Source organism: Sarcophilus harrisii, chromosome 6 (genome assembly GCF_902635505.1).
Source record: "Sarcophilus harrisii chromosome 6, mSarHar1.11, whole genome shotgun sequence".
Lineage (NCBI taxonomy): Eukaryota > Metazoa > Chordata > Mammalia > Dasyuromorphia > Dasyuridae > Sarcophilus > Sarcophilus harrisii.
The window spans coordinates 24489193-24511340 of record NC_045431.1 but is presented as its reverse complement, the minus strand read 5'-3'; the positions used below and the strand labels follow the sequence as shown (position 1 = coordinate 24511340).

Here is a 22148-nt window from a genome sequence, read left to right as displayed (position 1 = left end):
CAGTTAGAGTGATAGCAGTTATACTTCTTTTGTGTTTTAAGCTAAAAGAACAGTGGCAAAGATCAAAATTCCTGTTTTGGGAAAGTGGTGACCCAGTTTAAGCCAGAAATGAAAAGCAAAGAGAACCTTAACCTTGTGCCTCCAGGAATTTGTTAAGGAAACAAACAATTATCACAAGATTGGAGGATCATTTTTTAAAGCAGCATCTATAGGATAGTAAATTATAGGTTATGTAGGCCAGTCAGAAATTGCTTATCTCTATCCTCTTCCAAGTGAGGCTTGATTGAATGCATCACGGGATCAGTGGTAGTAGAACTACAGAAAGTAATAGGATGACATCAGCAGATGACATGAGGGTGCAGAGCTCTAATAAGTTTGATTGTGTCTTCAGGTTTACTGTCAGGTTGTACATGTTCTTTATATGTGTGTCACTCTATGTAAGTGCTTGCTCTCTCTATTTTCCTTTTTTGTATTCCCCTCTTTGTTGATTTTTCTGTTCACTCTTCATAGGGATAATGTATAACTGTTGGGGAAAACTTGCCATACATTTATGGGAGAATTGTTTTATTGCTACTTTTTAAATTATGCAAATTAATTTTACGCCTTTGGTCAGAATTTGTAATATTACCTGCTACAAATAAAGTCCTGGCTCAGTAGAAGAGCAAATGAATTGGGGCAGTTTTCAGTCCCAGCTCAGAAGGCAAACTCAGGGAAACCAAACTATTTCCTTAAAAGAACAGGCAAATTCTCCAATTGATAAATGGTCAAAGGATATGAACAGACAATTCTCAGATGAAGAAATTAAAACTATTTCTAGCCATATGAAAATATGCTCCAAATTATTATTAATCAGAGAAAGGCAAATTAAGACAACTCTGAGATATCACTACACACCTGTCAGATTTGCTAGGATGACAGGGAAAGATAACGCGGAATGTTGGAGGGGATGTGGGAAAACAGGGACACTAATATATTGTTGGTGGAATTGTGAACATATCCAGCCACTCCCAAAAAGTTATCAAACTGTGCATACCCTTTGACCCAGCAGTGCTACTACTGGGCTTATACCCCAAGGAGATACTAAAGAAGGGAAAGAGACCTGTATGTGCCAAAATGTTTGTGGCAGTCCTGTTTGTAGTGGCTAGAAGCTGGAAAATGAATGGATGTTCATCAATTGGAGAATGGTTGAGTAAATTGTGGTATATGAATGTTATGGAATATTATTGTTCTGTAAGAAATGACCAGCAGGATGAATACAGAGAGGATTGGCGAGACTTACATGAACTGATGATGAGTGAAATGAGCAGAACCAGGAGATCATTATATACCTCAACAATGATACTGTATGAGGATGTGTTCTGATGGAAGTGGGTTTCTTCGACAAAGAGAACATCTAACTCAATTTCAATTGATCAAGGATGGACAGAAGCAGCTATACCCAAAGAAAGAACACTAGGAAATGAATGTAAACTGCTTGCATTTTTGTTTTTCCTCCTGGGTTATTTATACCTTCTGAATCCAATTCTCCCTGAGCAACAAGAGAACTGTTTGGGTCTGGGGAAAAAAAAAAGAACAGACAAAACTTCTCCCTACAAATACAAGGGACCTCTGTGCTCAAAACCAAGGCTCAGAGCTGCACAGACAGCTTGGGACAGATCCACTTTTACCCCAAGAGAAAAAAAAAGGAAATACCAAAAGTAAAGGAAAGAAAATGAACAAGAAAGGGAGAAGAATCTTGACAAAAAAAGCTACTATGGTGACAAAGACCAAAACACAGTCATCAGAGGATAAAATGTCCACAGAAGAAATCTCAAAGAGTGATAATGAATTGGTCTCAAGTATAATTTATTATGCTTCAGCTGAAACAAAAAAAAACAGAATTAGCAATTATGAGATCAGATAAAGCAAAAGTGAAACTAGATCTAATTAAAAGAGATAAGGAAAGAAAGTATATCTTGGTAAAGATGATTCAGTAATAAGAATACTTTAGTATATATACACTAAGTGGTAGAGCAGTCAAATGTCTAAAGATAATAAGCTAGTTATAGGAAGAAATAACAGTAAAACTATGCTAGTAGAGGATCTCAAACTTCCCCTCTCAGAATCAAATAAATCTAACCACAAAATAAACAAGAAAGAAACTGGCAGGTTTAATATATATGAGATGATAAGCCTCTGGAAAAAATTGAATAGGGACACAAAAGAATACACTTTTTTTTATCAGCAGTGCTTGGCACTTACAGAAAAAGTGACCATGTATTAGGGCATAAAAACCTCACAATTAAATGCAGAAAGGGAGAAATAGTAAATGCTTCATTTTCAGACTTTGATACAATAAAAATTTTATGTAATGAAAGGGCCAGGAAAGAGACTAAAAACCAACTGAAAATTAAATAATCAAATTTAAAGAATGAATGGGACAAATAACAAATCACAAAAACAAACCATAATTTTATCTGAGAATGACAATAATCAATCAATATATACCAAAATTTATTGGATATAGCCAAAGCAGTTCTTCAGAGAAATTTTATATCTCTACATAGTTGGGCACACAACTAAAATGCTAGAAAAAAATAAATTAGCCCCCTTCAATTAAATGCCAAAGTAGAAATCCTGAAACTCAAAGGAGAGATGAATAAAATTGAAACTAAGAAAATTATTAAACTAATAAATAAAATTATTAGTTCATTTCATAAAAAACAACAAAATATATAAAAATTTAGTTAATTAGATTAGAAAAAGTAAAGAAATAGCAAGTTGCCAGCATCAAAAATGAAAAGAGAGAACTTGCTACCAAACAAAAATAAATTAAAGAAATAATAAGAAGCTATTTTGCCCAACTGTATTACAGCAAATCTGACAATCTAATTGAAATGGATGAATGTCTAGGAAAATATAAATTTCCCAGATTAGCATAAGTAGACATAAATTGCTTAAATTATCTCATTTTAGAAAAATAAATTGAACAAGGCAACAATGAACTCCCTAAGGAAAAAGTCTCCGGTGCCAGATGGATTTACAAGCAAATTTTACCAAACATTTAAAGAAAAATGAATTCCAATACTATGTAAACTATTTGGAAAAATAGGTGAAAGAGTCCTGCCAAATTCCTTCTATGACACAAATATGATACTGATATCTAAACCGGGAAGAGCCAGACAATGGATAATTACTACTAATTGCTCAGGTTTACCAATATTTTATATACATCATCTTGTTTTTAATTCTTATAATAACACTACAAAAGAGGTATTATTATAATTCTAATTTTACAAATCAGATAAATGAAGCTGAGAATTGTTGAGTAACTTGGTGAAATAAATTACAGATCTGGTAAGTGTTTTAGGCAGGATGAAACTACAAATAACATTACTCTGTGGACCATTTAGAACTTAACATTTTCCCTGAGTTCCCCCTACCGTTGGTTGACATATATAATTATAAGAGTGATTGTAAATAGCTGGACCCTCATCACTGTAAAGTTCAAATAACTGGTAGCAGCACTTTCAAGTGTATTAAACATTTATTCAAGAAGAATTTAAGTGCCTATTTTGTGCAAGTTGTTGGCCTAGGTATTAGGGATACAAAAATAGGAACAAAACAAATTTAATATGCAGAAAGTAGAATGAATGAATGAAGTCTAACCCAGAAAATCCACTGGAGCATTTTATGCTGGTCTTTTTTTTAAAATGTTTTGCCCCCTGATTGTTGTTCTGATCATCAACAGCCTAGAAGTATCTTTTTCTTCTCCCTACCTACTGAATTGTACCCCTACTATATTTCCTCAGCCTATCTGGTGCTGGACATAGTAGGTTCTTAGAAAACAATTGTTAAGTGATCAATTTATTAGACAACCATTTAATCAAATATATTCCCTGTGTTTAAGCATTTATTTCAAAGAATGACTTCAATGTGACAACCACATAATGATTTAAGAGAACTGTTAATAACATCTTCCTCTTCTTCTCTATTATCACAGATGCCTTCCAAATTTAGGCCTTTGTGGCTTCTGTTTTAGAAGCATGGAGTAGTCCTCCCAGCTCTGCTTCCCCCAATATAGTTTTAAAAAAATCTACTGTATATTTCTCAAAGATTGGTTTTTCTGAAAAATAACCCCATCTAGGGAACCTTAAATAGCTCACCATTGGCTATGATATAGCTTTCAAGTACCTCAATCTACTATGTAAAACCCACCATAATATGCCTCCAACTGATAGTCACAGTTTTAAAATGACTTTTTGCTTATATTATCTTCATGGGCTGGCCTTGTAGAAATATTGGATAAGTTGTTTAACTTCTTTGAACCTTACTTGTGATAACTATTTAAAAAAAAAAGATGAACCTAAGATCATTTTAAAGGCCCTTTCAATTCTAATATTATCAAAGAATAAAATCAGATGCATAAAAGGGGAAAGTAGCTCCAGGTAAGGTCACTGAGAGACAGACAGTAAGTCACTGATAGGTTATTACTATGTCTTCTGAATCATTGTGACTTGGTACTTCACCTCTGTGATGGTTCAGCCTTTCTAATTCCACAAAATGATTACAGTTTGTCTAATCTTAGGGTACTTTGTTTTTCAAAATTTTCTCTGTTATCTCATCTGATCCTTGTAATACCCTTAGAAAGTTAATGCAACTATTATCCTCATTTTATAGGGGGAAACAGACTCAGAATACTTGGGATTTAGCTAATAAATATCCAGGGAAAGCTGTAATCCAGTTTCCTACCTTCAAGTCCCACATTGTGTCTACTACATCATGGGTACAATGACCTACCTAACTATCCCTCTTAAGAATAAATAAGGAACTAAAAAACAAACCTTTCTCATAGAGTTGAAAGAATATTACCTTTGAAACTTTAGACTGTGGTTTTGAGTACAACTCTGCAAGCAATGTGCTCATAATTACAAATGATCTCTTTACTTTCTGCCTTATAGCAATAAATCCATTTTCAGTACTCAATTACTTTTGTTGTTAATGAAGGGAACCTTTGCAAAATTCTTTTCTAAAAAGCTAATTTTGTTTTTTTAAACTACTCTCTAAATCCTATTTATATCTAGAGGAAGTACAACCACAATTTTCTTCATACTTATTATTTCAGAAAAAAATGTTCCCACTGTAATTAACTATTTCATCTCTGGCTCTAACCTATGGTAGCATGGATGTAAAGAAAATTCTGAGAAACTGAAATTAATTAAAATAGCAATAAATTGCTATTATGATTATATATGATATTTTTGAAAAGTCAGACATACAGCATACTAAAAAAAATGGACCTGCTTGGAAGGCAGAGGAACCTGAATCTAAATCTTGACTGACATATACTGGCTTTGTCAGTACAGTCAAGTCACTTAACATCTTAGTGCTGTAGGTAATCCTCTTAAGACTAAAATTTGTAAAGAAGGTGGCAGCCTGCATTGGGTAAATTCCTCCTAGAGGAGCCCCCTCCCCATATCAATGAAGTTGGCCCAATCCTATGGCACAATATTGATTAAGGATAATAGAACTAGCCAGCAAATGAGAAAATATAAAGAGTGGAGAGTTCAGCTCATTGAGTGATAGATTCAAATAACTGTTTTAAAAAATATTCTTTATTTCTTATCTATGAATATTTCATATGGAAATAATCTTCACTTTAAGATCAGGAGGATAATGATCCTGTGAACCTCTTCACAGAATGATGTTTTCAATGCACAAAATATAATGCATGGATGAAAAGTAAATCAATTGTATTTAAACACAGCTATAAATATAATTTTTTAAAAAAGTTTGTGGATCCCAACTGAAGTCCCTTTGATACTCTCTGCAATCACAATGTTAGAAAAGAGGGGGATGACAGTTTCTTCTTATGTGTCAAAAAAATATGTTTCTTTCTGCAGACATCCCTCATTCACCTTTCATTTGCCTTTCCAGTCAAACGTATCTTTATTATGGAAGTCCAGGTAATACAATGCAACCTAATTCATAAGCCATTTGTTAAATGACTATTAAGTACAAAGTACTATGTTAAATTCTATGGATATAAAGACAAAATGAAAAACACTGTGTGCCCTTGAGGAGCTTCCATTCTGCTGAGAAAATATACCAGTAAAGTATACATTTTACACAGATAAATACATACTGTAATGTGTGGAGAAAGAGAATACTAACAAGTTGTTGTTGTAATTAAGGGGTTCAATTATGTCCAACTCTCCTATTCTTCAATATCTCCCAAAATCTGTCCATGCTCATGTTCACTGCTTACATGAAACTACCTATCCATCTCATCCTTTGCCATCCCTTTCTCTTTTCTTCAATCTTTCCTAACATGAGTCATTTTTAATGATTCTTGTGGCCAAAGTACTTAAGTTTCAGTTTCAGTATTCGACATTCCAGTAAATAATCTGAATTAATTTCTTTAAATATTTTGATCTTGTCATCTAAGGGACTCTCAAAAATCTTTCCCAATAATACGATCTGAAAACATCAATTGTACAATACTCAGATTTTCTTATAATCCAGGTTTCATAGCCACACATTGCTAATAGAAAAACCATAACTTTGACGATACAGATCTTCATTGGTAAGATGATTTCTCTGTTTTTTAGTTCATTGTCCAAATTTGTCATAATTTTCCTTACAAGTAGCAAGTATCTATTCATTTAGCTGAAGTCACCATTTGTAGTGATCTTGAACCCTACAAATCTAAAATCTGAAATTGCTTCTTTTTCTCTTCTCTATTTACCAGCTTTTGTTTTGTTTTTGGTTGTGATTATGTTTTAATGTTAATTTTCAAACAAGTTTCCTCTTTCATTTTTTATTATGATGCTTCTTAATTAATCACTTTCTGCCATCACAATGGTATCTGGTTTCATCTACACATTTGACTTAAGTGTAGTCAATGACGCAGATATTTTTCTTGGATTTCCTTGCTTTTTCCAAAACAGAGTGAATGATATCAATTTCTCTCTAGATTCTTTATTTAAAAACTAGTCTGCTTTTCTGGGAACTCTTGGTTCACATATTGCTGAAACCTAGGTTGTGGAATTTTAAATATAGCATTGCTAATATGTGAAATGAACATAATTATTTAGTATTTTGAAGATCCTTTGGCCTTGACCCTCTTTAGAATTGAGAAGTAAATTGATATTTTTCAATCCAGTGGGCACTATTGAGTTTTCAAAATCTGCTAGCATATGGAGTTTAATAGCATCATCTTTAAATAGCTGAATGGAAATTCCAAGATCTCGCCAGGCCTTCTAGTTAGCAATGTTTCCTAAACCCCACTTCACTTGACTCTATTTTCCATAGGATCTGGCTATAGGTATGACCACACCATTGTGGTTATTGGTGATATTAAGATTTTCCTTATATAATTCTATATATTTTTGCAACTTTTAAACCTTTTTTTTTTTTTTACTTCTGTTAAGGTGCTATCATTTTAGTGTTTTATTATCCCTTTTTTTGAATGAAACATTCCTTGATGTCTCAAATTTTCTTAAAAACTCTCTTGCCTTTCCCATTATGTTGTTTTCTTCTTTTTCTTCCCATTGATCATTTATGAAAACCTTATCTTTCCTTGTTATTCTCTGAAATGCTGCATTCAGTTGGGTATATTTTTCCCCCTTTTTTCCTCAGCTAGTTGTAAAGCCTTAACAGCCAGCCAATTTACTTTCTTGCTCTCTTTTTTCTTTGGGATTTGTTGTTGTTGTTGACTGTTGTACAATATTATGAACTTCTGTGTATAGTTCTTCAAGCCCTGCATCTAGCATATCTAATCACTTAAATCTATTTGCCACTTTCATTTCATGTTCATAAGGGATTTTGTTTAGGTCTGTACTGTCTGATGGTTTTCTCTGATTTCTTTAAGTCTGGATTTGATCTGTGCCATGGTTAGCTCTAGATCTTGTTTTAATTTACTGTGAAGAGCTTTTCTAACATTGATTGCAAAGTATATTATTAATCTGTTCTCACTATTGAACATTTGATGATAATTTTGGGTAGAATCACCTTTTTGGTTGTTGAAAGAAAGAGTTTTTCTTGACTACTGAGTTATCTTGACAAAACTCTATTACTTTTTTTCCTGCTTCCTTTTGTACTCTAATGACAAACTTGCCTATTTTCCCACCTATCTTTTGATTTGTTATTTCAGCATTCTAATTCATTAGGATGAATGTGACTTTATTGGGGTGTTATTTCAAGAAAATATTGTAATTCTTTATATATTTGATCAACTTTGGCCTCCTTGATATTAGTGGTTGGAGCATAGACTTGTATTACTATGATGTTGAATGGCTTACCATTGCATCAAATATACATTTAATCATTTTTGGAGATCATACCCCAGTAGTGTTTTACTCATTCTTTTATTGTCTATGAAGAGTATTCAATTTGTGCTAAGGAATTCTTACCTACAGTTGTATACATATTTATTACCTGAATTAAATTCATCCATTCCTGTTTATTTAAACTCACTGATATCCAACATGTTGATTTCTAATTTTCCATTTCATGTTTGAGGGTATATTAACAAATCTTATGCTATGAACATACTTGTAAGTGAAGCTCCAATTATTTGAAGAGACACTTCTGTCTCTCAAGTCACACTTCAGTTCAAGTCTTTCCCCTATCTTACTCCAGGTCTCTTATAGTTTTTAAAGCCTAGGTTCTCAATGTTTGTATGATGGAATCCTTTGGTAGCTGGCTGAAGCTAATAAACTTCTTTTCTGAAAAAATGAAATGTTTTAAAGTGAACAAAATACAATATTGGTAAATGAAACAATTCATATCAAAATACAGATAATGGGAAAAAAGGAAGGAAAGAAGGAAGGAAAGAAGAAAGGGAAGAAAGAATAAGAGAACGAGGGAAAAAAGAAGAAAAGATATGGACTTCATATTAAGGTCTGTAATCCTGTAAACAACATTAGCATAGTTACTTCCCTTAGTGGTGTGAATGAAGAGAAACTGCTTTTCCTATAAGGATAACAGTATAAAGGCTGTCATCTCACCTTCCACACAACTGTGTAATATATAGCACACATACAGTATCACAGGGTGTTTTAACTTGGGGGCCATACATTTTTAAAAAACATATTTTGATAGCTGTTTCAATAGAATTTATTTCCTTTTAATCTTATGCATTATGGTTTATGCATGTAAAAACATTATTGTGAGGAATTTGTATGTTTCACTAGGAAGCCAAAGGCATTCATGATATAAAAAATAGTAAAAACCCCTGCGCTAGGGAGAGGAGCAGGTTGTGAATTTTTATGAATAACTTCCCCTTCTTGTAGCTGTCAATTGAAACAACTTTCAAAAACATCACCATAGGAGACTAAAAAGAGCAATCAAGTGCTAAAGTGATGGGAATTTATTGGGTATATAGGAAGCATGGATGCCAAGGAAGTAGATTAGAATGTGACAGAGAATAACATAGGGAAAGTGTCAACATAGAAATGAGGCAAGGGGAAAAGAAAGGACCAGACTAGAAGGGTAGCTTCCCAATTTTGTTTCTATGACAGAGCCCTAGGTGGTCATAGAAAATCTGTATAACAGCTGATTTTGTTGTGAGGAAATCCAAATTCTCTATACAAACTATTTGACTCTTTTTATTTTTTCTATAAAGATGATAGGATTAGAGAGAAGATATGGAAGTAAGTATGGCACAATGGAAAAGATGCAATGCTGAATGGAATCAGAGATCCTAGGATTGGATCCAGCTCTGTCATTTCTTACCAGAGTACTATGGACAAGATAACTAATTTTTCCTGAGTTTGAAATTAACTATTTAAACAAAATTGTCTCTCAGGTCCTTTCTGTCTCCAGCTCTATGATTCCATGAGTTGAGTGTCCTAAATACTGGAAAGACTTTATAATTTAGTAATATATAAAGCTGGTTGCAACATTGATTTGGGCTCATAAAGTAAATTACACATCTGGCTTAAGAATGAATTAAGACCTGTATTCAAGTCTTTCCTTATACACATGTTGATTGTTCTACCTTGGGGAAGCTCCTTATATTCTTAGTGCCTCCAGTCAATACTTACTAAGAGTATAAAGAGCAATGCTTATAATATGCCATATTGGATTATTTGCTGTCTAGGAGAGATAGTGAGGGGAAAGAAGGGAGAAAAAATTTGGAGCACAAAGTTTGCAAAAATAAATGTTGAAAGCTATCTTTATTTTGAAAATAAAAAGCTACAATTATTCAATTAAAAAAAACAAAGATAAAATAGTGGTGAAGAACAGATTCACTAAAATTCCAGAGAGGAAAAAGTATCCAGTAGGATAGAGTGATCACCAATGTCAAATATTGTCTAGTAGTTAAGGAGGGATAGTAATAAAACACCATTGTATGTAATAGTTAAGAGATCTTTAGGTTGCATGAGGTTGGGAAGCAAATGTAATGATGAAAAGAGTCAAAAAGTGGAGAAAACTTTTCATTAAACAAAATTTAAAGTTTTTTCCATCTTGGTGTATGCACATGATATGATTAATAAAATTCCCCAAGCTACTTCATTAGAAAAGTTTAAAAGTGCAAAATGGTTGCCAATATCTATTGGAAGAAGATATTCCCTCAATAATGAATGAAATCTTAAGTCTAAAGGGGGATGCTTAGCCTTTTAAAAAAGATCTCTTAGTCCCTTTGGTCATACAGTAAAATTCAAAGAACCCCTTCTCAGAATAGTGTTTTAAAATGAATAAAATCAAACATATGGAAATAGAAAAGGAAACCAAAAAATTAGTGTAAAGTTCAGTTTTTTTCTTTTCCCATTCAAGTTTAGAGGTCCTGTAACATATGTTCCCAAACCATAGGTTAAGAATGTTTATAGTGGCTGTTCAGTCATTTTTGAGTTATATCTGACTCTGTGATCTCATTTGGGGTTTTCTTGGCAGAGATACTGGAATGGTTTGCCATTTCTTTCTGCAGCTCATTTTCTGGATGAGGAAACTAAGGCAAACAGTAAGGCATTTGCTCAAGGTCATGCAGCTAGTAATTATCTTAAGTCAGATTTGAACTGAAAAAATGAGTCTTCCTGTTTCTAAGTCTAGGTCTTTAACCCACTGCTCTGCCTGTTTAAGACAAAAAAAGAGATTTATATTCCTAATCCATTTCTTTTGGTAATTAAGATTCCATGTTTGTGTATCTTATTAATTTATTCATCAAACATATATTCTCCTAATGTCAATGTTCTAAGGAAACAAAGACAAAAATGTAAGTTCCTCCAAGGTAGAGAATAACAGGGAGCTGACATATATCTATCTATCAAAGAAGTAAATAAAAGATAATAGATAAGAAAGCACTTGCAGTCAGAGAGTTTAAAAAACATCTTATATAGGATATGTTTTAGCTGAGTTTTAAAAGAAGTTAGATATTTGTGTATTTGTGTATGTATGTATACAGATGTATGTACTTACATATTTAAAAAGGAAAATACATATGTATATACACCTAAAATGTATATATTTCCTTTTCTATAATAAGGAAATAGTACATTTCACATTTTTCTTTAATTATAAAAGATCTAATTATTGAAACTAGAAAATAATAGCTACAAACACAATAAAAATCTAGATCACATTTTCTAAATAAAAACATTTAAAGTATAATTATTCTCATTAAAAAACTATGCTTCCAGTGTTGGACTTCAAGGGAAAAAAAATCATCTTTTTATCTTTGTTCAGTTAGTGTCTTCATACACAATTCAGTATTCCTCAACTGCTTGTCTGCTTGATAATGTCACCCTTCACTTTCAATGGCCTTTGGCATTTCCTGGTGAGCTCTGGACCCATCATCTGGAAATCTTTGTTTTAAGCAACTTGTTTGTAATGGCTAGAATGAGAATGTGGAATGACTGAGCCTCAGAAATCCTGAATTCTGTCCTAGAGTTTTTTCCTTACTGAGTCACAAAACCTGGGTTTGGAGTAATGGTTTTACTACTTACTTTTTGTAATACAAACTAAATTAAAATTTTATTTCATAGTAGCTCCATGTTTCTTTTTTAGTTAACAATATATTGTCTTTTCCAAAATAATTATAGATTTCTATTGCTTTTTCCTAAATTCTGTGCAGCTGATTTTCATGGAGAATCTAGATGTGGAGATTTTAGAGCTAAATGTCATACTGTTAGGTAGATGTGTCAGTGTGGGATGATTTGAGCACTTTTCAAAGACCCAGAGAAACAATTATGAGTACAATACCATAAGTAGTAAAATAATTGACACTTTTTCTGCTCTACCTTTGGCCCAGTATTATTCCATGCTTAAGTGAAAAGTTATGTATGCATGGAGGTTTTTGGTAAAGAGATTAACTGGTAACAGAAATAAGGGGCTAAGCGTCCATATAAATTTTAGAATTCTGAATTGTTAGACCATGATGGTAAACTTTTTCCCCTACCCTCATTTTACAAATGAGAGACTGGGTCACAGAAGGTTCAAGTTTGCAGAGCTAGTTGGTGACTGAATAGAAAGTAAAACCCAAGTTTTCTGATTCTTCTTTTATGTATTGATATAAAACATAAAAGGAAAAATATGCTATCTTAAAGGTAGAATATGATTAAATTTCTGAGACTTTATACAAAATGTACCACAATTCATATTCAATAGAAATCATCTGAGAAAAGTCTATAACCTCAATTACAGCTTGGTTGTTAGTAGCTCTATGACATGAGCTAAAATAATCATTGTCTTGGTGATTAACTTTATTTTTTTAGATTATTTTTTTAAGACTGGAGCTCCCCATCTCACCTAGGCTAGAAAGTTCAGGGAGTATCAGTCTCCTTCATGGCTAGAATTAGAGATCATACCTGACAAATGTGATAAGTAAATATTAGTGACTTAGAAAACAGGAATAATCTATCTCATTTGGACACATTTCATTGATATAGATTTTAGCTTCCTTTTATTGTGGAATTTAATAAATCCTATTCTGTACATGTGAATTGGTTTATTGGTGCTCAAGAATGACTGAAGAAAGGAATTAAGTTTAGAATTTAGATGGATAAAAAGTGAGGAAAAAGAACACTTTATTTTTTAGGACTCAATTTGACTCCACTTTTTAAAAAATCAAAAGACCCTAATTCAAATTTTGTGAAGTGTTGCATGAGGCTTTAGCTGCATGATTCCCATTAAAGTCAATGATCCCCATGGCTTTAATGGGTGTCATGCAGACAAAACCCCATGAAACACTTCGCACATTTACTTGTATCTATAAAACTTCTTAGGCAATTCAAATATTCTTTTGCATGAATAAGACAAAAATAATTTGGGCATCCCCAAAGCTTTTATTTTGCACTAAAAAGCATAATATAAAATAATTTAATGATATCTTAGAAGAGAAAAACACATTATGAGATGTTGTGATTATTTTTTGACAACACTTACCCTACTATCACATAATGAAATAAGGAAGAACCGTGGAACAGATTACAATTGAAACAGAAACAAGGCTGTTAACAAATTAAAAGGAGCTGGTGCACATGTGATGGCTGATCCAAAGTACTTAAGAGTTTCACATCTTTCCCCTTCTGTCGCTGCAAATATTTTTGAAATTGTAATGAGTAGACTGTATTTCTGCTCTTTATTCAAGCTTTCCCATATGGTTTTCTTTCCCTGCGTAGAATTCCAATATGGGAAGCACCGCTGCTTATCCACCCAAAAGGTTTGGGATATGAGACTTTTGGGTAGACAGGTGACCCATGCTGAAGAGGACTTAGGAGCTGCAACCCTGGAAGAAGACTAGGCATAATAGTTACACAGAATAGACTTGGTGGGGAGAAAGAGATATACTTTTGTCAAGAGAAAGAGACTCTGAATAGAAGGATAGAGGAAAAGCCTTCAGAAAGGCTGCAGGAGATGCAGGGACCATGAAAGAAGACTCCTTGTCTTAGATTTAGGCAGCCCAAAGAATGATAATTCCAGATCTGTAAAAAGAAGGCTCAGGGACTGCTTTTCCTCTTGGCTCTTGAGTCATCAGCTTGCTGAATTGAGACTGGAGGGAAAGAAACTCAAGCAATAAATGCATTGGATCTTATGTTTCACTGTTGTTACTGTGAGCTTACATTTAGCCTTGTCCTCCTGCTATAGCAAAGTCAATAGAGAGCTTAAAGTGGGATTTAAGTACCATACCCATAAAGACATGGGAATGCCAATTGATTTGGGTATAGTTCAAAGTTGACTACCTGATTCAATTCCCTAATATTTATTTTTCTATTGTGATGCTTCATAATATAATGAGAGCTGTTCTGCTTTCTCAGGGGATATGCCAGCAGAATGTAAATTCCAATAATAACAACAAAAGTAGCAGTAATAACTACTTTTTATGTAGTGTTTTAGACTTTGTAAGTTCTTTAAATATATTTTCTCACTTGGTATTCATACCAACTCATGGGATAGGTGACATCTATTTTACAGATGAAAGTGATGTTATGAGAGATTAGATAATTTGTCCAGGGTCACACAATCAGAAAATGTTTGAGTCTGATTTGAACTTATTTTTCCAATTCCTGTTCCAATATTTTATATGATGAGTAATATTAAGACGCAATATTAAGTACCAAATATACAAAATGACAAATAGTCATAGACTCAACTTACATTCTAATGGGACAGACAACATATAAACAAAGAAGTGTTCTAGGAGAAGAAACCGTGGAGAAATGGACATGGGAGGTGACCAAAAAAAGATCTAACACAGAAGGCAGGCTTTGAGTTGTGTGATAAAGAGACCTAGGAAATTCAAGAAATGGAGCAGGGGGAATATTACAGATATTGGAGGTCATATAGAAAAGATATACAGTTGAGAATTGGAAGAATATTAAGTACTCTAAACTTGCTGTATCATCAGGAAGGTATGATAAAATTGAAAAGATATGAAGGGGTTACAGAGAGGATTTTTTCTAATTTTTTAAAAATTAAAGCTTTTTATTTTCAAAATATTTGCATGGATAATTTTTTAACATTGATCCTTGCATAGCCTTATGTTCCAAATTTCTCCCTCTTTTCCCCCACTCCCTCCCCTAGATGGCAAGTAATCCAATATATGTTACATATGTTAAATCCAATATATGTAAACATTTGTACAATTACCTTGCTGCACAAAAAAGATCAAATCAAAAAGGAAAGAAAATGAATAAGAAAACAAAATGCAAATGAACAACAAAAAGAGTGAGAATGTTACAAAGGATTTTATATTTAATCTTGGAGGTAATAAAAAGTCATTGGAATTTATTAATTGGGTACTGAAAAGGTTAATTTGCAACTTAGAAAAACCAACTTTAGCAAATGAGTGGGAAAGGATTAATTGGCATCCAGGAGACTGAGGAAGAGAGACCAATCAGAAGTTATTAATCTAGACCAGTGTGAAAGTGGTGGAAAAGGGAAGAGACAGAACTCAGGATCACAGTCTTTAGATTATCTTTCAACTCTATTGATTAATTAAAAGAATTTTCCTTATTTAATTACAAATGAGGAGATAAACTACTAGGAAAATTGAATCATAGGAATCTTTGCATTCTTGTTATAAATGAAACTGGAACAATGAATGAATCTGTGGCTAAAACAAATAATGCTCACAGGTACTCATTAAGGGGGTACTTAGAGGACTTGATGGACTTATCTTTATAAAAAAACAAAACTAAAAAGAAACAGTATTAAATTAAATTTGGGCTAATATTACAATATTAAGAAAAATTGCCAACTGACTACAATGGGAAAAAATGTGCACTATATAAACAAACATAAGATTGTAAAATATGAAACGAGAGTTTCTATGGAGAACCTGACAAGAAAAGGATATATATTTGATACAAGGATATATACTTGATACCTGACAAGAAAAGGGTATTTACTTCAATACACAGTTGGGAATGGGTGAAAATGGTAAGAAATATATCGGGTAATATGGGTTAGGAACAGGAAGAATTCAAAGTTTGCTGACTACAAAGGAGGCCCACATGTCTTTATCATGATCATGTTCTCTGAGAAAAGAATTGAGTTGTTTTGTACATCCCAAATAATATCTCAAAGTGACATTTAGTATATATTAAAAGTCAGAAAATGATCTCTGGTGGATCAGTTATTCCTGAGTGAGATATTTATGTACAGTCAGATAACTGACTTGTTAGAGCAAGGATCAAAACTTAACATCAAGCATGAAGAAAATCATGGAAAATACGATATGCATATTAAGACAATTCAGTCCTGAGAAGTTAAAATCATTGGAAAATAGATAATGAATAGTAGAAATGATAACTGTAACAGTGATAATAATTTTATATCCATGTATGATACGTCAGTAGGCATAAGAAAGAGATCAAAAAGGCTTAGAAGTATGTTAAATGGTAAAAAAGAGATGGCAACTAAAGGTAACCTAACAGGATACAAACTGATTTATGAAATCATCTAAAATGGATGATAGTAGATTATTAGCAGTATTTTTTTAGGAAGTAGGAGGTGCGATGGAAAAGAAAATCAGCTTAAAAAAAGCTTAGTGAAATATCCAATAAAGCAGTAATCTCAAAAGTATTTAAGGAAGAAAATGAAAAATAAAAATTCAACAATTATTTTTGATATCAAATATTTTTACCATCAAGGATAATAACTATACTTGGATTTCAAAATTACAGTCTCAACATATTTATGGTGAGAAAAAAGGGAAACAGAAAACAAAACAAGTAGATTGGAATACTTTTGTGTGGAGATTAATCAGACAGTAGGCACTGGGAGATTGAAGTATTTGAAGACGTCAGGGCAAAAATTTCATCCCTGGAAAAAGATAACAAAGAATGTCAGTAATTAGCATCCCATTGGCCTACTTTCACATCTACACAAAATTGTTGTTCGTACAAAATATATTTACATACAAATTGAGGCTCTCTTGAATAACAGTGTTAGTAGAGAATATACAAACTATCATAACTGATCTTTCCCAATACAGCACATTTTTTTTCTTCCCTTTTCAGCTATAGAATGGCATATAAAATCCCATGTCTTAATTATTTTATAATACATTTGATTCGGTAAAACAAAAAGTATATCTTACAAAATATTTCTCTTAACCATACATCTGTTATTCCTTGAAATAAATAATATTGGTAATCACTCAGAAGAAACTGATTGGATCATTCACATAGGAAAATAATGAATGGATTATGAATATAAGGATCAGAATATGAATGCATTTGGACATATAACCCATAGAATTAAGATGTTAAATGAATCCTTTCTAGAATAAATTAATTTAAATGTGTATACTTTTCATAAAATAATTCATAAAAATTTTACGAATTTATTTAAGCTAATCAATACTAAGCTTTTTTAGTGTTAGTACCTTAAAGTGCCATTATATTGTTATTTAGTTATTTTTATTCTTGTGTAACTCTTTGTGATCCCTTTTGGAGTTTTCTCTGCAAAGATCCTGGATTGGTTGTTTTCTATCTTCTTTTACAAATGAGGAAACTGAGGCAAGCAAGATTAAGTGACTTGCCCACAGTTACATAGCTAGTAAGTGTCTGAGGCCTCCACATTTGAACACAGGTCTTTCTGACTTTTGAGCTGGTGCTCTAGCCACTTTTCCACTTAGCTCACAGAGTGCCAGGACAGTGGCTATTCACTGGACAGAATTTCTGTTATATGTTCTATTAGTTAAAATTATATTTTATTCATTTGGAGATTTGAATGTCAAAATTTGAATTTGAATAATACAAAAAGAAAGTTTAAAGAGTTTAAGTACATTGTTCTTCCATGCTGCATTTATAAGTGAAGCATCTAGAAACTATTGTTGACACTGTTAACATTCTAAAGGCACCAAAACCTTTTAGCCTGAACAGTATTTTCTGTAATGGAATTTACCTTTCACCATCTGTTCATAAGATCTTGCTTGATTAGTTGTCAAGTACAATCCATCAAAACAACTTGTAGGATTGTAGAACATTGTGTAGAATCTGACCTTTTCCTAAGTCTTACTAGGTTCAGCTAGCTAAATTTCCCATTTTAAAATATTCTCTTTGATCTCAGATAAAATTCCCAATTATTGTGTGCGCCAGAAAAAAAAATAGAATTATTGAATGCTGTTTGTGTCTTATACATAATGACCAGTCTGTTTCTTCCATATAACTGATTAGTTAAGACACCTTGAAATTATTGAGGGAAGTTTTTTTTGGAATAATATTGGTCTGTGAAAATCTCTCTCCTAAGTATATAAGAACTAGATGTGAGATTCTTTTTTGTTATCTGTGTAGCTAGAGAAGTTGCTATTTGGACTTTGGAAGCAGAAAAGGAGTTGGCCACTAAAGAGTTTGTGAACTTAAGTTTCAGTTTTATCTTGTCTAAAATGAAGTTGTTGAACTATACTCATGACTGAGGTCCTTCTCAGATAATTCATGTTTATTTACATAGTGCTTTAAGGTTTACAAAGTACTGTATATGATGCTACAAAATACTTTGGATTAGATGGGTATTTTGAAGAAATATATAAATTAATAGAAATCTAGAAATCATATAATTGAAACTCTACTACCACAAATAAATATAATGTTCTCCTGTGCTTTATATGTATATACATGTAGTTATACAAATAATAAGGTAAATTCAAAGTCATAGGTTTCATTGAGAATTTGTGGAGTGGGAATTTTTAAAAGAATGATTATAGAAGAGTAGATCCATAGAAAAATAAAGTAGTATTAAATTATATCATGTATTATGAATATATGATCATTTACAGAAATCCAGGAAATTTTAGAGTATAAAAAAATTATAGAGACTGTTTGGGTGAAGGACAATGGCAGGAAAAAAATAGCAGTGATATATTATGAGTATTCCATAGAATACTAAAAAAAAAAGGAAATATGTGATTCATAAAACCAAATAATGCCTCAAAAATGGTACTGAGGAAGAAATTTAAGATATCTAGACTTTTGCTAGAGCTCTCTGTTCAAAGCAGAGCAGTTAATAAATCACTAATGCCTTAATGATAATTTCATTCTTTAAGAACTGAAGAAGTTGCCAAGAAGTGTTGCTCTCCTGGGTGTGATTGTGATCACAGAGAGAACTTTTGGTGAGATATGAGTAAGAAAGAACTGAACCTTAAAATTCATGATAAGGAAGTAGAGAAAAGTAGAGCCTTGAACCACAAACTCACAAAGAATTTCAGAGCTAAAAGGGACTTTTGATTTCATCTTCTCCAACTCAAACTTGAGCAGGACATTCCTTAAATATTATTCCAATCAAAGGATTGAAAACTTCCAGTGGTGGTCAACTTATTTCCCTTCTAGAAAAAATATTTTTGAGAGCTCTATTTGTGTATCAATTCTAAATCTCTTCCGGTCTCATATACTTATTTTTCCTACTCCTAGTCTCAGTGGCCAAAGAAGGAAAATGTAATACTGACCAACTGACTTGTTAGGTTAATGAGTCAAGTTATTAACGTAAATGTTAGTAGTCTACCTGTCCTATCTACCTGTGGGTAAAGGCAGGCAGAAGTTTGGAGTCAACTCCTGACAGATGATTGTTAAATAAGGATCTGATTTTGTGGGGTTTTTTTGATTGTCTAAACTTTTTAAAAAGTGTCCATGATATAGATTAACCTTAAAACTAAGTCCTGTGTGCATTTTTCTGGAGAGATTACTGTTAAACATTTATAGCCTAGTAAAATGCTGTAATGTGGGAGAGAGGCATGGGATCTGAAGGTGTCCAACAGTTTTTCAGCTGGAAACATTTTAGATTTGGTGTTAGCATTTAATCTCCCATTTATCACTTAGTTGTCCGTATAACCATGGTTGAGGGATTTAACACCTCTGGTCCATAGTTTCCTCATCTATATAATAAAAGAGTTGGACTAAGTATCTCATTCAATTTTTTATTAAAGATATTTTTTAAAGTCTTTAAATCTCTTTTTAAAAAGAATGTTGACTTCTCTTTCTCCCTACAACTCTTTCTCCCTTCTTGTGAAGGCAAGAAATATGTTATTAGGCATGCAAAACCTATTTCCATATTAGCTATGTTGCAGCAAAAAAGAACAAAAAATTAAAAAAAAAAGATTATGCTTCCATCTTCATGCAGACTCCATCAGTTCTTTCTTTACAAATAAACAGTATTTTTATTTATAAATTCTTTGAAAATATGTTATGAGAATAGCTAAGTCATGCACAGTTGATCATTATATAATAATGTTACTCTGATTCTGCTCAATTCATTTTATATTGCTTCATAGAATTATTTCTGAAATAAGTATTTCTGAAAGCATTCTGCTCATCATTTCTTAAGGCAAAATGGTATTGAACACAAACATGTACCATACCTTGTTCAGTCATTCTCCAGTTGATGGGCATACCCTCAATTTTAATTCCTTGTCACCGCAAAAGTAGCTGTTATACATGTTTTTTTTTTTTTTTTTTTGATACACAGTTTTTTTTCTTTTTTTTTGTTTGATCTCTTTGAGATACACACCTAGTAGTGATATAGCTGGGTCAAAGGATATTCAATATTTTATAGCCTGTTGGAAATAGTTCCAAGTTATTATTCAGAATGGTTGAACTAATTTACAATTTTACCAATAGTGCAATAGTGTTCTCATTTTCACACATTCTCTTCAACACTTGTCATAATCATTAAATGTATTTTCTGCTAATTATTAGTGGTTTAAGGCATTTTTTTTCAATATGACTTGGTAACTTTGAATTCTTATTTTGAAAACTACCTGTTAACATTCTCAAATTATTTATCAATTGGGAAATGAGTCATAGACTTATAAAGTCCAAGTTTCTTATATATTTGTCTAAGTTCCCTATATATTTGAGAATTGACAAATGCCATTATCACCATTATTTTTCAATATTCTACTAGAAATAATAGCTGTATCAATAAAAGAACAAAAATTGGAGGAATTCTATTAGACAATAAAAAAACAAAAGTACTACTTTTGCAGATGATATAATAAAATAACTAAAGAATCCTAGAAAGTCAACTTAAAAAAAACTTAATAAGAGCTTCAGCAGAGTTGTAGAATATAAAATCAACCCTCATAAACTATCAACATTTTTATGGTACCAATAATATCCAGCAGTAAGAGATAAGAGAAATTCCATATAAAATATCAAAGAAACTTGCTCTAAAATTTCCCCCATCTCAGTTTCCTATTTTCCTTTCCTTCTAATTTTGACTATGGTTTTGTTTCTTCAAATTTATTTTAACTCAGTATAATCAGAATTGTTTATTTTACATACCATGATTCTATCTTGTATTAGGTCATATATTCTTTCTTATCTGTAGATTTGACAGACCTCTGCTTCCCTAATTTATTTATATAAGTCTTTATGTGTAAATGATTTACTTGTTTTATGGTGTGAGATGTTGCCTTCTGCCTAGTTTCAACATAACTGCTCCCAATTATCCCATCAATTTTTGTCAAATAGCAATTTTGGGAGGTTCCCAATGCTTGGATCCTTAGATTTATCAAATATTAGATTATTACGTTCATTTATAACTGTATATTTTATACCTAATATTATCCACTGCTATTTTGATAATTATTGCTTTGTAAGATACTTTGAGATCAGACATTTCTAATCTGTCTTCCTTCAATTGCTTTTTCCATTGAAATCAGTGAATTTAAATTACCATTTATTTTAAAAATTTACATTTTAATTAATTAAAACATTAAATAAAAATTTTTAAATGAATTTTATAATTATTTTTCAAGTTCTATAAAATAATGTATTGCTACTTTGGTAGGTAAATAATTTTAGGTAGAATTGTCATTTTTATTATATTGGCTCTGCCTACTTATGAACATTTAATATTTTTCCAATTGTTTAGATCTATATTGATTTGTATGAAGAATGTTTTGTAGTTATGTTCAGTTAGTCTCTGGGTTTATCTTGTCAGGTAGACTACCAAATATTTTTATATCATCTGCAATTATTTTAACTGGAATTTCTCTTTTTCATACTATTGGACCTAATTGGTAACATAAAAATCCTGAATATTAATGTATTTACTTTGTGTTAGACAACTTTGCTTGAAGTTATTAAATACTTTAATTAGGTTTTTTTATTGATTCTCTAGGATTCTCTAAAGTGTACTATTATATCATTTGCAAAAGAATTAGTTTTGTTTCCTTATTGTCTAATCAAATTCCTTCAATATTTGTTTTTTCTTATTGCTACAGT

At 32.0% G+C, this 22148-nt stretch overlaps 1 long non-coding RNA gene across 1 annotated transcript in view; it reads left to right on the top strand.

Annotated features, from left to right (window-relative positions):
- The window catches only part of LOC116419765, a 220626-nt gene that overhangs the window by 110471 nt on the left and 88007 nt on the right, over nucleotides 1–22148 (top strand). The window lies entirely within an intron of this gene.